The 16329-nt window shown below is 40.0% G+C and overlaps 1 protein-coding gene and 1 non-coding gene across 2 annotated transcripts in view; one reads left to right on the plus strand and one right to left on the minus strand.

The window, feature by feature from the left end:
* CDKL5 (cyclin dependent kinase like 5) overlaps positions 1-15967 on the minus strand; it is a 124918-nt gene extending 108951 nt beyond the window's left edge. Inside the window, exon 1 of the mRNA XM_032475649.1 lies at positions 15835-15967. The gene's annotated coding sequence lies outside the window, so the exon portion shown is untranslated. The remainder of the gene's footprint in view (positions 1-15834) is intronic.
* Positions 3455-3537, plus strand: LOC116662319. Its single transcript, XR_004318357.1, has one exon. It is a non-coding gene; the product is annotated as a small nucleolar RNA U109 (small nucleolar RNA).
* Positions 15968-16329: the final 362 nt, after the last annotated feature.

Genomic DNA, 16329 nt, shown 5'->3' on the forward strand with positions numbered 1-16329 from the left:
ATAAAACTACAGGTAGTAGGGACTAAAAAAAGAAATGGCTTAATAGTAAACCACATAATTGAGCTATGAAATACCTTCACCTCTGTCCACTCCCTACCCTCTTTCAGCAGGACTGATGCCAGCATCTACCCAGTCCTGGCTCTACAAAATGATGGCTCTGACAAGGAATACTTCTGAATAACACTGAGGCCAGAGAAGTGGGGGAAAGGTGTCAATAAACTGTAGCTTCCATGAGGAATAGGGAGTCCCACCACCCAGAGAGCTAGCGACCCACACTCTACAGTAAACACTGTGTTCCATGCAGAGGAGACAGCATAAGCAAAGACACCATATTTCAAACAGAATTTGGGGAATTCTACATGCTGGAGAGCACAGTGTTTGAGACAAACAGGGAAAAGATGTGAGGCTGGAGAGGTAGGCAGGCAGAGAACATACCAAGGAGAGCCTCATCGATGAACCAAATAAAGGAATTCAGACTTCCTCCTTTCTCCTTCTGTCAGCAAGAGAGCACCACTGCAGGCTTTTAAGCAGATCCGTTCTATGATCAAAATCACATTTTATATCACACTACCAACTGTAGATAGTATGTCTGAGTTGGATAAGACCCAACTATCTACCTTAGGAGCCTGGATGGATGGTGGAACCATTAAGAGATTTTTTTTTTCAATTAAGGAGAAAGAGCAAGTTTGAGGAAAGTATGCTGTACTTCATATTAGACATGCTAAGTATAAGGTTCCTACAAAACAGTCAGGTGTACATTTCCAGCAGGTTATTAAGAATAAGTGTGAAAGCTTGTCGGGAAAAGTTGGGAAAGAATTTAGAAATTTAGAAAAACATCTGCATGTATGCAGAACTGAAATACTGGGTGTAACTGAGACAATGACCTAGGAAAACAGCTGGCCAAGAAGTAAAACCCAGGTGACAGCAGCATGTAAGGAGTGAGTGGACTGAGAAAAGCCCACAGATGATGCACAGAAAGAAATGCATGAGAAGGACATGGAGAACAAGGGTGCTAAGGAAACACAGTGCTTCAAGGAGATAGTGACTAACAGTGTCAGGTGAAACAGAAATGTCAAGTAAAATTAGGACTGAATGAATCTACTAAACACAACATACAAGAGGTCACAGGCAATCTCAGCAAAAACAGTTAAGTAGTATGAGAATGGGAAGTCAGAGATCAAGAGTGAAGTGTGAGAAGTAGATACACTATGTACACTATGTATAGACCACTCAGATGTTTAGATGAGAAGGGGAAAAGGAGGTTAGGCAGCTAGGAGAGGAGTGGACAGTTAGTTCAGGGAAGGTTTTCTAGGACAAGAACCTTAGGAATAAGAAAATGGGCAGATAAAAGCAAAGGAAACAAAAGAGAGACTCTAAGGATAGAGCAAGGTCACTGAACCTCAGCACTACTGACATTTTGGACCAGGTCATTTTTTGCTGTCAGGGGCTGTGCTGTGCATTGTAAAGTGTTTAGCAGCACCCCTGGCCTCTACCCACCAGGAGCCAGTAGCATATACACCATTGCCCCAGTTATGACAAAGAAAAATGTTTCCAGACATTGCTAAGTGTCCTGTTGGGGGCAAAACTGCCCCTAGTTGAGAACTAGTGGATACAGGATAGGGAGGAAGAAGGGGAATAAATAACTGATGAAAAAAGACTTCCAAAGCAGCAGCACTGATGCTAAAGGCACCGGGCAAGGAACTGGCCTCAAACAGCAGCAGAAGCACCTCGTCCTTGAGACAGGGGAAAGGGCAGCTCTGGGGAGAAAGGGACTGATGGTGCCAGAAACTGGAAAAAATCAGCCAGAAGGCCCTTAATATTCTCAATGGAGTGGAGGCAAGATTGTGTGCTGAGTATGCGTGGTGATGACCTAGCGGCAGGCTTGAGAACAGTGGCTAGGGTTTGTAACAAGGACTGGTCCTAGCAGGTCACCCCAATGAAGACCAACTGAGGCTGGAAACCACATACTCCCTTCTCTCACTGAGAATGTTAAAATGCACCTCCCCACAGAAATCACCTACGTACTGATTACAGTCCCAAAGAGCTCACAAGTCTATATGAATTTCAAACTGCATAATGAAAAGACTAGACTCCTGAGAGGTACCCAGGAAACTAACCCATTTTTTAAAAACAACATGGTTCTTATCAGATAATAGGAACTGTGTTCAACAAAACTGACATCTAAATGAACTTTTGGTAAATAATCTGTTCAAGTTAGAGGATGCCTGTGGTTGCAACTACTTCCTGGTTCTTAACTGGATGAACTACTTCCTGATCAACAGTCAGGAAGACTAGAATAAAAGGAGTGGTTGCAAAGACAAGAGCTTATTAAATGAGATTCTTCACAAGACAAAGGATCTACTCACTCCTGCCCTCTAAACCAAGGGCTGCAAACTCAGATGATTATGAGACCAGGAAACTGGAGATACCTCAAGTCTGTGCATGAGAAAGAAGCCAAAAGTGAACCACCAACAGAAAGCTATGAGATACAAAGAGTTGTCCTTGGGTGAATAAGAAAAAAGAAAAGCTACACACTGCAGCCCAGGGCTTTGAGCAGGAGTGACCAAAATGACCAAAGCAAAAGGGAAAATCCAAGTCTTTGCTCTACCGCAGATATGAAGTCCAAATTCACATCATTCTCCAGATGTCAGAAATCCATCATCTGCGAATAGATCAAAACTCTCCATGAGCAGTGAATCCAAGGGTCCATCAGAGACAAATGCTACCCAAAAGAGTATCCCACAACCCAAGTACAGGCCATTCCCAAACTGTCACACGTTGCAAACCACACAAAGAAACAAGTAAAACTTGGAAGCAAGACAAATGGGAGATTTCATTACTCAAGAACAACAGCTAAGAAAACAATCCAAAGAAGACAAACATAACTATATTTTTAAATGTCCAAAGAAAAGACAAGAAAATGTCCTCGTGAAAATTAAAAAGCAGATTTGAAAGAAAACACATTTTTACATTTAAAAACATAGTCAAATGTTTTCAGTGAAAATTCTCCAAAAATGGATTAACCAAAAGATCAGACACAGCTAAACAGAAATTAGTGAACTGTAAGATAGGAGTCAGGAAATTACCCAGAAGTAAAAATGGAAAATATTTTTTAAAATTTAAGCAACAAGGAGGACACAATGAAATACTTCAACATATATCTAAATAATCGTTCCAGAAATGGAAAATCAAGAAGCATTATTTAAAAAGATAACATAACAGCTCAAATTTTTTCCACATCTGAAGGTGTCAAGAGTCTTCAGCCTCATGGTTTACACCAAATAAAAAGCAGGATACATAAAAACAAATCTACATCTAGTGATATCACAAAGAAACTGCAAAAGATCAAAAAGAAGACAAAAAAATCTTAAAGGTAGCCTAAGAGAAAAGATAATTACTTACCTACAAAGAAATCACACCTGAACTGACTAAAGGATTCGTTAACAAACAAGACCTGTCAAACTGCAGAACAAAGGAGTTCTCAGGGCTGCCAACCTTCCAGTAGAGGTTGAGTAATAGTATAGGTCTCTTACATTTAAAAAAAAAAAAAAAAAACCGCAGAACATTATCAATGTGCTGAGGGAAAATAACTGTCAATGAACATAGATTCTAAACCTAGCTCAACAACCATTCAAGAGAAAAAATGAAGTAAAGACACTTGCAGAAACACCAAGACCAAGTTCACAACTAATAAGCCTTTAGTAAAAGAACTAAAAAACATTCTTTATAAAGACAGAAACTAAATTCAAAAGGAAGAAATGGGGTAAATAAAGAATGATGAGCAAAGAAATTTGGAAAACATGTTGATGAGTAAATATTCAATACTTTATAGGCATAAGGTGGATTCAACAAGGCAAAACCAAAACATAAATAACGAAAATGGAAGAGCCTCTCTCTTATTTGGGAGGACAGGAATAATTAATCTCTGACTTAGTTAAATGAGCATGTTAAAATTTTAAGGATAACTAAACTTCTGTCTTCCCCCCCGGAATAAGAAAGCTGGAAGGAACACAATGAAAAAGAGCTGGACTAATTTCAAATTCATGCCTTTTTTGAAACCCATCATAGAACAACCAGTTGACTCAAAATCTTCAGAGAGACAGGGCCTGCAAAGAGAGGAGACAACCTTGTGCTCACCTGCGGTAGACTGCAACTGGCCACTGACAAGAGGAGTTCAGCTAGAATAAATGCAAATTGATAAAAATTGATGTGGCTTGCTGAAGAAACAGTGTGAAACCAATGGTGGTCACAGAAATTGAGGAGACACCAGCCTTCTACAGGATCTTCCTCCACCAACCCCACCAAGCACTCACCGAGAGGGAAGAGCCCTGAGGAGCCCATTGTGATGCAGACCTGGGGGAAGGGAACTGCAGCTATGTACACCCAGATCATTCCCTCCCTATCTCTGCTAGAGGAAAAACCTTCATCTGTGAAAGGAAGGCCAGTATGTCCTTCTACCCTTAAAGCACTGGTGAAAACTCACTGCAGCTGGGGGAAGGGGTGGGTGCCCTACTCCAGGAGAGGGGCAGGATTCCACACTGAGCCCACAATAGGTAGGGGAGGGGCAAGACCTTGGGATGTTGATGCAGGCCTAAACCTGAGGTTTAATCAGAACAAAAGACCACACCTCACCATCACTCCTCACCTCTAAGCTAACCTACTTCCAACAACAAGTAAACAGCAGAATAATACTGGCAGAGGGACAAGAGAAGACCAAGAGCATGTAAGGAGACTCTTTCTAAGTCACAGTCCTAAAGGAAGACCTGACACTCAGAATAAAAGAAACCAATTCCCACCCTAATCACAAGCTATCTCTATGAGAATCTGAAGCCTGAGGTACCTGAGGGTAACCATAGCAACAACCAAACTTAAACCCAGCCCAACTCCAAACTAGATTAACTCAAATCCCTGAACTAAAGGCCAAGCACAAGGAAGGTGTGCCCATTTACAGACACAAAAATTGTGCATGTCACTCTCTACTGTTCTACAAAATAAGTTAGGCTTGCAACAACAAAAAAAACCACAAGGCATAAGAAAAGGCAAAGAAAAAACAACACTCAGAAAAGACAATACATCCAAACTAGACATAGAATCAGATGTTGGAAATACCATAGAATTCTCATTTTCATTAGAAAGTTTACATGCTTGGCCTTTAACCCAAAAGAAGAATATGCAGAACCAAATGGGTAACTCGGCAGAGAGATGGGAACTATAAGAAAGAACAAAATGAAAGTGCTAAAAATTAAAAACACAGTTAAGAGAAATGAAGAATGCCTTCAATGGGCTCTTTAGTAGACTCAACTCAGCCAAGGAAAGAATTGGTAAACTTGAAGATAAGTCACTAGAAATTACCTCAACCAAAAACACAGAGAAAACAGAATGAAAAACAAAAAACAAAACAGGACACTCAAGGTGTGGGACAATATCAAATATTCTAACATACTGATAATTGGAATCACAAAAACAGAAGAGAGAATGGGACAAAAGAAATATTTGAAGACATAATGATTGACAATATTCCAAAGTTAATATAAGACATCTAACACAAACCCCAAATGATCAGAGAATAGGAAGGAAAATAAGAACAAAACAAACAAACAAAAAGTATTGTCACTGCTGGGCACCAACACCATTCAGGACTGAATTCCATAAACTCTGCAACTGCCACTCCTTAAAAACCACACACCTCTGTCAACATGATCACCAGGTCATCAATTCCACTACACATGATGGCCACCTCACAATGCTCTCCTCTATATACAAGTTTCACTCTATATAAATGACTGGACAAACCTAGGTCACAAGCCTATATCCTAGCTGTAAAAGAGATTGGGGATGAGTTTTCTGGTAAAGTGGGACACATAATATGAGAAATTACCAAAATGTAGATAGGATATTTAAAAGTCTACTACAGCATGCTAAAAATAAAAAATAAACAATTTTTTTAAAAACCTTCCATCTAACTAACCACTATTATTGTATGGTGGATTCTTTGGTGAAGTCATTGCATCCTAGAGAGCCTTTTTGTAAGACAAATATTTTACCTCAATGTGGTAACACATTTAAAACCAGCTTCCCAATCTGAGGGACCTAAGCAATAATCTGGGGTGGGGGGGTGTGAAGCCACATGATAAATAAGCAAACATCTTCACAGAATGTTGGTTTTGCTTAATGTTAAGTAAGACAGACATATACAAACACACATATACACACACATGCAAGAGTTTATTATGGAACAGAATTCAGCATTTCTATGAATTCATGCAACAAATCATGAAAAAACTCAAAGAAATGTCATTCTTATAGTTGTCAACTTTGGCTCCCCCCTCATCTAGCATACTGTAAATGCTGATAGAAAAGTTTCAGGGAGCCCCACAGGGAGCCATTAGCACCTAGTTACACACCAACACAGGTTCAACTATAACACAGTTATGTCCGAGACCAGTGACTACATCTATAGGACAAGCATGTCTACAGGGCAAGAAGAAAGGTAGATCTACTAGACACGTATCTGACAGAGAAGAGAAACCACTAAACAAGGAAGGAAGGAAGGAACTGATATGAGGAGATGTGGGGCAGAAAAGGAGGCACCTTTCATAAGAGAAATAGTCACTGAGCATATTTCCTCTGTGCCAGGCAATGCACTAGATGGTGAGGCGACAACAGTCAACATTCCATGCCTCTGTGGAGCTTACAGTAGAATTTTACCAATGGTCCACCCACATTTAAACTCCTGGCTTTAGTATTTCCTAGGTATACTCTCAGGTAAAAGTGAAAATGGACAGAAAAAAGCCAAAAATGGCCATAAAGAAGGAAAACCAAGATCCTGGGATGTAGCTGGGGTAAAAGCATCAAAGCAAGGCATGCAATACATAAATCCACATTATTTCTTGCTATTCTCCCAGCTTTTATATGCTCTTCCTAGACCCATGTCTTTGAATACACTGTCTGCCAAAAAATCCCTTCCCTCCACCTGACATCTCGGGCCTCCTCTGAGATTTTTCACAAATACTTAGGAATCATTACCTTTCCCAGTCCCCTTAAGTCTGCATGAAGTGCACTTCTTCAGGCCTAGAGTACCAGCATCCTGTTTTTCCATCTAAATGTGCATATCATCATGAACCTGAGTCATCTTTTCTTTTGGTCTCTTCTGCTAAAATATAAACTCCATAAAAGGGCACAACACCCCAGCTTGGCTTTATATCTCCACCACCTACCACGATGCTGACACTCCTTTGGTTGCCTACACACTGACACCAAGATACCCAAACTATCACCTTATCATAAAGTCAGCCAAAGAAAGTCAAGTATGGCCTTCCTTTACCAACCCTGCACAGAGGGACAGACTGGAAAGCACAATTCCAAATCAAGGGCAGTCACTCTGGATAACAGAGAAACCACTAGCACAAAAACATCAGTTTCAAGCTCTAAAGTGAGGCAACTCTTTAAAAATAAATGTCTTGGGCAGGACAGGAAGTGAAAAAAGTAATGACATAAACCACTGTAAACTCTTCAAGTTACCAGCATGAGGGGAAAAAAAAAGAATAAAGCAACAAGGAAGGAATACAGAGCAGGTATAGAATGGTCCAGAAAAGCTTCAGAACTCAAGGCCAAAGTGAGCTAAGTTAGAGACTGCATCAAAATGTAGATAGATTTCAAAGGAAATATTTGAAGAAGGCAGTGATGCTGTGGTTATTCTTTGTATACATGGGGAGAGGGAGAGTGCACAACAGCATTCTTTACAGGCACAAACTAACTAACGACTTAACACCAAGAAAGACCTGAACAAATGCTCGTTCAGTCATCAAGGCAAGCAAAAACTTAGCATGGCTGAAGATTTCCAAAAAAGAAGTGAGCATGCAGGGACACATACTGTAGAAGGATAAAGAAACAAATTAGGATATATAAGACCTTTACAGCACTTTTACATACACAAGCTCACTTGAACATAAGAAGCTTAACAGAGACCAATTTAGTATAAAAGATGGTAAGGCAACAGACTGTGACACTGACTTGAAAATGGTACTCTTGCTAAATATTAGCACTTCTAAACGATATTAACAAAATTCTCTAAAAATACTATAGGTGTTAGAATGAGATTTCATAAGATATGAAACAGCATAAATGCTGAAAAATATTAAACTAGACTTAAGACATTGTATTTGGGGAAAGAAAAGAATAAAGCAAATTTAATGTTGATATTTAATGAAATGCTTCATTAAAACATTAAATACCTTGAGCGGATTAAAGATGTCTAGGGGAAAAACACAGCAAAGAGTTTTAAGTTTAAATATGGAAGAGAGCTAAAACTGTTAGAAAAAAAACCTAACTCAGTTATAAATAGAAATGACATTCCTATATAACGTTAACAGACTGGTGAAGGATAAAAGAAAAGGAGTCTTTAGAAAATTGAAGGTAATTTCTATTAAAAATACGATGAGAGTATCACAGATGACAATCAAGAAAGTGGCTGCAAAATTTTTAACGAGATGAGGGAAGAATATTTTACTTTACAGAGACTTTGACCTTTGTGGTAAATTATCAAAGTTCCACTGAGCTAAAACTCTTGTCTTTTGTGGCATTTCATTTCATGTCACATCCCCACTTGAAACCTTTAATAGCTTCCCAGGAGGCTTAGGACAAGTTCAAAAACCCAGCAGATGGCCTACTAAGCCTTTTCAAGACCTGGCCCCTGCCTACTTCTGCGTCATCATCTGCTTCTCTACTTCCCAGCCATTTTGGATTTCTTTCAGTTCTATAAAAGGTTTTTCAAAAGCCTCTCTCACTTTGCCTGAGGGCGTTTGCACTTTCTGCCACAAAAACTTATTTCCCCAACTAAACCATGTCCTTCTCATCCCTCAGGTCTCACTTAAATGTTACCTCCTCAGTGTGGCCTTCCCACCTGCTCCCCACATGGCAGATCTCCTATACCTACCTGTTAGTTCCGGGTACGTCTCCTCTTCTCTGCCTCCATTTTAAGCCTGTAAGTTCTCTGAGGGCAGGGCCTACTTTGAGGCTTTGAGAGCCTCTATCAGTTTGGTACACAGTAGACACTCAGTAAGTATTTGCTAAATGAAGGACAGATCCTCAAGATATGGGATGGGTTATTTTAGAAAGAAATAATAAATCATGAAACACCAATTTGTACAAAAGTAGCTTTTGTTCTACCTCAACTATTTTCAGTTATTAACAATTAAAATAAAACTTTTTCTTTGTGTCTACAATGCTAGTTTTAAATTTCAGTAGTAACTTTATCAATAATAATTACTAGCAATTAAATTTAAAACGTCCCACCAGAAACTGACAATCCAGAGTAGGGTGTGTGGATAAATACGTCACACTTAAACCAGCTTTTGTACTCTCTATTTATCAGTGAACTAGTTTCTACTCTTAGTCAATATCAGGGTAATTGAGCAAATCCAAGTCAGTAAGTTGTTCTTCAACTATTACTTATCACCATTTTTTTAATCTGCCATATTTTCCTTGCATGAGTGTGTGCTTAATCTGATTATTGTAACAGAATCTTACACTGCCAAGAACCTAATCTTTAGGCATAATACAAAATCTAAAACTAAGAAAAATTGCAACTTACTTAAAATAACTTAAAGTAGTCTTAGAAATAAACTATAATGTATTCATCCATATATTTTGTTAACTAACTTCCAGAAACCAAAGTTGTTACTTTCAAAATCACTATTTCCGTTTAAATCAAAAAAGTCAGAAAGCACTTCATGTTACTATTTGGTGTTAGGTCTTTCTCTTACAAAAGATGCAAAGTAACAACAGAATCACACAGTCGTAGCGGTTAAACAGTTTTTTTTTTAAGTAAAACTATTTAAAACCAGTTATGATTGAATTTACAGTAAACTATTATTATCAGAGCAGTGCTGTGTCCTTTCAGTTTGTTATTAAAAACCCAGACACAACCTACCACACAAGGAGGTATTGATTCACCTGCCCGGCACTTGTAAGGGTCACTTTGCATAGAGAAATGTTCACCTAAAAGTAATGAAAGTTAGTTTCCAAAACACTTTACTTCCAAACAAACCATTGCATTCCTCTATTATTTGTACCCCAAAAAATACCATCCTCAAGCCATCCTATCAGCAGTGCCCATCTACACATGCAGAAAACAGATCAAAGAGAGTACCTGGGAACCGAACACAGCGGAACTCAGCCTATCCTGTACATCTTGTTCCCAAGGGAGATTTACTCCTCCACCTGCCCTTAAGGGTAACTAAAAATGATGCAGGCAGGGAAAAGTAGCTACAATACCTTGCAGGTCAAGCTATTTCTAAATTCCCCAACAATCCAGTCTGAAGCTATGCAGAAAGCAGACAACGTGTTGGAAAGCCTGAATTTAATGAAGCCTACTCTCTGGCAGGCACAGTAGACATGGATCTCTCAAGGGGGATTAGAGCTCAAACAATAAAATGCACAATGTTATTGGCTTAAAATCAAGAAAACCAATTATTTTGCCCTTGGTCTGAAATCCTAAAGGAATTTTTTCTTGCCCAATAATTATTATTACTTTTACCTTGATTTCTTATTCCTGATTTTTCAACATATCACTAAGAACATTGTATTTTATTTGCTGGTTTAAGAAAGATTAAATAGAATCAAATCAAAACCACAAAGACAAGGTAATGTATACCACTTGCAGTAGCATCCTTTGTATCCTGCTACATATTATGTTTAGGCAAAAACTTTTGAAAATACAAAAAGTACTAAGAAGTTGTAATATATGTAAGGCGATATTTTTAGAATACATATCTTTTACGATCTACATGATTTCGTTTATCAGTGTCTGGTGATAAAAGATCTAGGTGGAAGTAAACAAGGTAAAAAAGTGCATGTTGGCAGGAGGGATCTTTTGGTGATGACGGAAATGTTCTAAAACTGGATTGTAGTGATGGTTACAAAACTCCACAAATCTACCAAAAAAAAAAGATCACTGAATAGTACACTTAAAACAGGTGAATTTTATGGTATGTAAAGTATACCTCGATAAAATCATTAAAAATGCATACTGAAAACCCATAAAGAAATCCACAAGCAGGTCTGTATAGGTCTCATCTTTGTAAAACAACTGTCCTGCTTTGACCAAGGTAATTTCCAGCCCTGAGGTTCTACAATATTCATCATTCCTTTCTAACTTTAATAAGTGGCAAAGTAATTCTCATCAATCACAGAATAAGATTTTAAGTCCTTTTCCTCCCTAACATGGACCTGACGGTTCCTTTGGGCTAAGCAACCGTTTAGCTCTCTCTTAAGGATGGGTCTTGTTTAAAAAAAAAAAAAAACACATAATTATATGAGGCTTTAAATAACAGAAAAGTCTACTTTAAAGCAGAAAAATTTTTGTCAGACTCCAACTTCTACATAGTATTAAGCAGCATCAATAACATCTCTGTAGACCTCCAAATTTTATTTCACTGAAGTCATTACAATTAAGAAGAGAAATCCATCGGCAAATTTTAATGGCTGCCATTTTACTTCAAGAGTGCATCTAAACCACAAAACTGAATTCAAGGAATATCTTCATAGCCTTTATTAGTGTAGCAAATTTAATCAAAGTCAGTCAAAAGTTAAAATGGAACATGAAGAAACATGAAATATCAAGTGGTTCATTAGAAACAGCTACCTCATTTTGGGTATAAATAATTCTGTACAACCATCATTTATGAAGAAACAGAACTAATGACCCTCTTAGAAAAGTCTGAACGGGCAGTTGTCCTATCCAGCAGCGCTGATGGATCTGCATCCAGCCTCCCATGTGACTAAAGGTCATAGGCCTTGCCTCTGAACTCCAGGTGGCATATTTATACCTCTAGTGCCATCCCAGGAGGGATGTACAGTAGGAGCTCAAAATACATTTGGGGAAATCAGACTCCTAAAGAGAAGCAGAAAGCATAGTTTTCAAGAGCACAGGTTCAAGTCAGACCGGTTTGAATGGAAGTTTTGCCTCTGCTGCTGACTAGCTGGGTTAATCTGGGTAAATTATTTTCTCTCCCTGAGCCCATATGGTCAAGTGTATACGGAAAATAAGAAAAACATCTCCCTCATAGAAATGTTGTGAGAACACACACAATATATTCGTGCAAATAAATTATTTGCCATAGTACCTGGTATTCGGTAAGGCTGAATAAATAGAAGATTATAATTTAATTATTATAGAAAAAACTGCCGAAAAGAGAGACCACACCCAAACCTGACTCTAATTAGAACTATCTCAAACATAAATGTTTCTAAGAGCTTAATTCAAATGCTAACAATCAATTTCAAAGACCTGAATTGGCTGAAGTTCTTAACCTAATGAATAATTTTCTGTTAATTCCCAAATCTGAATGGTCTAAATGTTATCAGGCTCTTTAGGTGGAAAGTCCTCAGTCACAAGTTTCATACCCGCGGACAGATTTGTATCCAAGTTCATATCTCGGTATTAAGTAACTGTATAAACTCAAATGAGAAATGAGGCCAGATCTTTGAGTAATCAAGTCATGTAAGCACTGTTCTATATAAAGCAAACATTCTAGAAACTATCAAGAATTTAAATCCAAACAATAAAGCGATGCGTCGTCAATAAAAGAGATCTAATGTTAAGTTTAAGATTGAAAGTAAATTGGAAAATCTTCTCAAACAGAAAGTTTAAGTGTAGTCATTTAATTGCATCATTTTCTTAAGTTGAAATACATGATCCAACTGACACCATTATCAGTTGATAAAGAACCTTTGAGGTTCTACTTCTGCCTCTATCAAGAAAATTGATGTTGCCAAAAAATAAAACTTTAGAATCTAAAACTATCAAATTCTGAATAAAGTCTTTTCTAAAACTTAAAAAGCGACCTAATACTTCAAATTTTGCTATTCTTTTACCAAAGTTAAGGGATATCTAAGGGATTTCCCTCACATTTTGGTTCCATGTATGTGGAATCGCTTGTTCTTAAATGCCTTCTGTTATTATCTGACATCAATTTATTACACGAAAAAGTCACAACCCCATGCTAACAGTCAAAAGCGAAGTACTATGTTAACATACCTTCTAATATCTAGAAGAAATAGGAGATAACCACCAAAGTTATCAAAATAAAAAGGGAGAAAAGGTGAACTTTCAACTGACACACCAAATAAGGCTTGTTTGCTCACTTCCTTATAAATTTCCTACAGCAATATTCTCAGATACAGTGGAATTTTCTATCACAAAGTAAATTGAAACATAAATCATAATGAGAGGTTAAATTTCTGCAACAGAAGCCACTGTCTTTTCCAACAATGCAACTATTGTTGAAAGAGTCTCTCAGAGATTCTTGAGACACAGTGGTGAAGTAAGGCTGGGGGGAAAAGGCATACTTGAAGGAATTTCTCCACCTCTGTGTTTCAGTTTGTAATGTAACAATACCGCACCTTCAAAGTAAAAATACCAAGTAAAATCTGGTTCTCATTAAATGAGACTGCCTTAGCCCCATGCAGCATATTTGGAACAGAATACATCTGATTCGCAATCAGTCAACCTTCTATTACTCATCTATGCAAGATGGCCCTGCAATTTCCCTCAATGGGAGCCTTTTCTTTTAAAACCCCAGGGAACACTGTAGATGCCACACTCTGATCCAAATGACTCCAAGGAAATTACAATGAAAATAGTAGCAGATTTAGCCCAGGGAGCTTGCATAAGTAAAAATTTTAGAAACCTGAGATAAAGGGGTCAAAAATCCCTACCACAAGCCCCTAAATCATGAATAAATGATAAATGTGAGCAGGAAAGAAAGGAGTCTTCTCTGTAGAAAGAATGCTTATTTATAATTATTTTTTAAATATATCAAATTTTGTTTTTAAGAAAATTAGGCATAGGAAACACACTCAATAAGCAAAATTAGAATAGTAAACTGTTTTCTGTATATACAGATATATCAAATGAATCGTTGCATTGATTTGGTTAAGAGGCAAGAAAATTCAAAGGGACTTGATACTCTCTCCAATTGAAGACCCTCCAACCCCTCTGAAATGGTAGATTATTTAACACTCTTGGAATGATTAACTTTATTTAGCATGCCTCTTTTGGAGCTCTATTATTTAAAAGAGCCAAACGGAATTTTTTTTCCCTAATTAGGTTTCCTTGTACTTGTGAAATGCTCAGCATACACTGTGCTGGCAGCTTTAGTTCTTCTACAGCTTCTCTCTTCAGGCTCCTTCCCCCCACCCCCACCCCTCTCCCACCCCCCACCCTCCGAAAAAAAAGATTTCCTTTCCAAATGTTCTCTTCTCTGCATTTGTCAACAGAAACACCCACTGGTGGTGTCAAACTGGTAATACTGCTGCAGGCTTCCTTACTTCTGTTCCAGTGTCAACGCCAAAAATGCTCAAATCTAAAATAGTACTTTTAATAAAGAAATTAAACGGATTGCTAAGGTACTCAACTATCATGTTCTCAAAGAGGCACACTTTTAAAAAAAAATTATTAATGGATCCTAATTGGGTTGTTAAATATAAGATTATACTAGCCCTCCCTTCAACACTAAACATACAGAGACAAGTAAACATAGGTTCTTCACATTTTATGAATATTTTAAAACAAAGGAATTAAAAACAAATTAAAATCTAAATATCATTCACATATAATTCCGAACAGCCTCAGTAAAGATGTCTTTTTTGTAACCCTACATCAGGAAATAAACAAGCTGGAAACGTTCCAACAGATGTTACCTAAAACAATAATTCTATTCTATACATATTTATATCTCCTGTTTCCGTCAAACGCTCCCGGACAAATTTGTTTAATCTTTCACATTAACCACATAAACCATTACGTCCAAACAAACCTAATTCGGATGCACAGAAAAATTATTCTGTGTCTGCAATACTTTCTAAAATCAGCTTAAATTTCAGCCAATTAAAACAGATCGTGTTAACAGAACATATCTGCAACTACTTAAATATCACAGCATCCGTCTAATCTCACCGTGGAGATACTAAGGTCAGGCTTTTCTTTTTCAGGCATCTGTGCTTTAACACTCAAGTGAAACGAAAAACAAAACCCTCAAGGAAGATCTGTCTTTACACTGAAATATGTTCAGGTTATTTTTTCCCCCAACGTGGGCACAAAACGTGTCAGTGAGAGCAGTACCTGTTCATTCTGGGAAATGGTTCCAAACCTAGTATTTAATTTCTATGAGGGTCCAAAGGGTATGAAGGTCTGGGAGGGGCCAATTTCTGCTTCTCCCCACTATGCTAGTCATGAACTTCGTAACGATGCCTGAAACTTGTTCGGGGGAGGCTGGAGGAGCCGCGGGGCAAGCAGAGGGTCGCTCGCCCAACCTCGCAGGCAGCCAAGGTCAGCAGGGCCGGGGCCGCAGCTCGCAGTCCCTGGCGGGTCCCGTACTCCCACGGAACTCGGGCGGGGGTGCTCCGGCGCACAGGCTCCTCCTCGGCGCCGGCGGGAAGGGGCTTCCCTCGCCGCAAGCCCAGGGGAGCTCGCGCCGCGGGGGCGACGGGGCGGGGACGCTGCAGACCCGCAGCTGAGGGGAGCCTCGCGGGACAGCCTCGACCCGCCGCCCTCCCTTACACCCTCCCGTCTGCTCACACCCCAAAATACTGCCCCAGCCCCTCGCTGAGGTAGCCTTTCCAGCGGCGCAATGGGGCGCTGAGGAGGAGCCACTCCAGACTGAGGTGCCCTCGCCGCTTCGCCCTGTTCTTAGGGGGACCCGCGCCACCGCCCCTTCTCACGTCTGCCCGGGGGGACCGGGTGGTTCCCTTCTCTCGGGAGAAGCTGGGTGGGCACGGGGTCGATGTGAGGACAAGGAGGCTTGGCCGGCGGGTGGCGGCGCGACTACTCACCCCGCCGAGTCCCCCACCTCCAGCCATGGACCCCACAGCTCCTGAGGCCGCCGTCGCCGCTTTACCTTCCCCAGCGGCGGCGACAACTAATCGAAACCTTCGACCCCGCCCTCTCGCACAGGCGAACGCGCAGCCTAATTTGCTAACTGCCCCGCCCCAATCGTCCCATTCGGACCAATAGGGAAGCACCTCAGACTCCGCCGGGTCCCCTAAGCCACGCCCACTTATGATAGGAACCAATGAGAAGAGAGCGCTCGTCCTCGGGCTCGGGCTCGCGCGCCCCGCCCGCGCCGCTCGTGCTCTGGTCTCCGAAGCAGAAGACTGCTGGTTCCTTGTATAAGCTCGCCTGCGCGCGTACGCGCGGGACGCGCCTCCTCGAGGTCCAGGTTTGGTTGCCCCGCCAGGCCCTAGCAACCTGGGCTGGGCGGCTGGGAGGGGCGGGGCCCGAGCCGCGAGCTGTCGGGGGAGGGGGGAAGTGGGGAGGGGGGGAAGATC

Source organism: Camelus ferus, chromosome X (assembly GCF_009834535.1).
Source record: "Camelus ferus isolate YT-003-E chromosome X, BCGSAC_Cfer_1.0, whole genome shotgun sequence".
Taxonomy (NCBI): domain Eukaryota; kingdom Metazoa; phylum Chordata; class Mammalia; order Artiodactyla; family Camelidae; genus Camelus; species Camelus ferus.